Here is a 1,968-nt window from a genome sequence, read left to right as displayed (position 1 = left end):
AAAAGAGCTTATGAGCCACTTCTAATGGCATTTACAGAATCTCAGCTCAGGGATTCCTACACTCATGTCAACTCACAGATCCTACACTACAGACAAACTTCCCTTAAACAAGTTTGCATATACAGAAATTTAAGTTTTATAGTACTTGATCACATAGTTCAAGGCCACACTTCATTATCAGAGATGTACTTGTGCCTGTTTATCGATTTAAGGGTCCTGGCAGAAGATGACAAAAGACATTCCTCTAGCAAGCTGGAGCCTCTGCAGCATAGTGGAAATAGCATGGCAGCGATCCAAAGCTGGTACTAACATTTCACCCTTCCCACACTGGCATTTTATTCATCTGAAAACAGGCCAAGCTGTAATGGCTGGAGCTTTCAGCAGTCGCGTCATCCAGCCCCGCTCACACAAAAGAGGGCAGGCAGTTCTTGTTACAAAAGTCTGGGATTTCATTTGCAGCAGTGGGATCTTGGGGTTGTAGTCTTTCAGTAGTATCGGGACCAAGGTTCAAAGTTTGTCCTTTTCCTGCATATATGGGAGGTGATTTTAGGTGGCATCAGACCCTTTCTCAGACATATTTAGGATATTACTATTACTCTGGAAAAAAAAATCAACATTTCTGCTGACCCAAACTTACTCTGGTCTCTTTACACTGATTTGTACTGCACAAAAAATAAAAATCAGGTGCAAAGCTGCAAGTGCTCTATCAGTTTTACAGAATCACAAAATAATTTGTCTCCGGGTATAACAAGTACCCTGCTAACAAACCCAGAATACTGCAGCTGGACCTGGAGAAGAGGAAAACTGTGTTTACTGACATTACTCATTTCAGCAAAGATCCTGAGAAATTAAGTACAAAACTTCATGTTTTGCTGCTGAACTGAATTATAACCCAAATACCTCAAAAGAAAGTGGCTTAGTGTGATGTACCATCTCTACTACCAGCACCTATCTAGCAGAAAAGTGAGAACTTTGTTGTTAATATTCTGAAAATAGTAAGTTGAAATGATTAATGCACTACTGTGAAATTTGTCGCAGAGATGAAGATAATAAAATCCCACAGGATTTACCGCATACAGCCACACTGAGCAGATGAAAACCCCACCCTTAAAGCAGACACTACTGTTGTACTGAGGTGTCTTAGATTGTGCTGTCAATTTTATGTCTGGCTTACAAAGGGCAAGCACAGTCCGGAACGGGAGGTGTCAGCCTGTCCCGTGTTTCCCAAGCTGTGGGGCAGGTCCTTGGGTGAGGTGGGGCAGCACAGAAGTGCAAATGATCACCGGGAGCTGGAAACCACCATACCGCATGCATGCACCCAATTAGCCTGGGTATTGTACTAATAATGGGATTTAAATGGGACCGGGGGACTAGGCAAACTCATTTAGGGAGTTATGGTCTATTCCTTTTTTGTACCATCATCCTATTTCCCTACACCTTTAATTCCCTTCCCCTTCCAAAACAATACATATTTGGCCAAATTGTGGAAGTAACAGTGAGGAAAGATGATGCTGCATTCATTGTTATTGAAGTTCAAGAGCTGATGTTGCAGCTTCCAATACTCATTTTTTGTGCAAAATGTAGATGGAATAAACAATACAAGCTACAATTTGCCCAGCTTGGTAGACATTAGAAAGAACACTTAATAAATTAAGCTATAATCTAGATACAGGGCCCAGTTACTGTTCCTCTGAGGAAAACCGACAACTCTCCTGACAAGCTGCAAACGGAATGAAGGAAGAACAGCATTAGCTGACAACGTAGTGCAAGCTAAGGCCGCTCTCCAGAAGAGTGCAAAGAAAGCAAACTCTTAAACGAGCTGACAAAGCTGACTGCTAACACGCCAGTACCGACACATCTGTACTACAGAATGAGACCACCTAGGGGTTAAAAACCTTTATGAAACAAATAAAGAATCAATAAGAACTGTATTGGGGAGGGGAAGAAATTATGAAACCAATACACCAA

This window comes from Columba livia, chromosome 3, assembly GCF_036013475.1.
Source record: "Columba livia isolate bColLiv1 breed racing homer chromosome 3, bColLiv1.pat.W.v2, whole genome shotgun sequence".
Taxonomy (NCBI): Eukaryota; Metazoa; Chordata; class Aves; order Columbiformes; family Columbidae; genus Columba; species Columba livia.
This window is presented reverse-complemented; position numbering follows the sequence as displayed.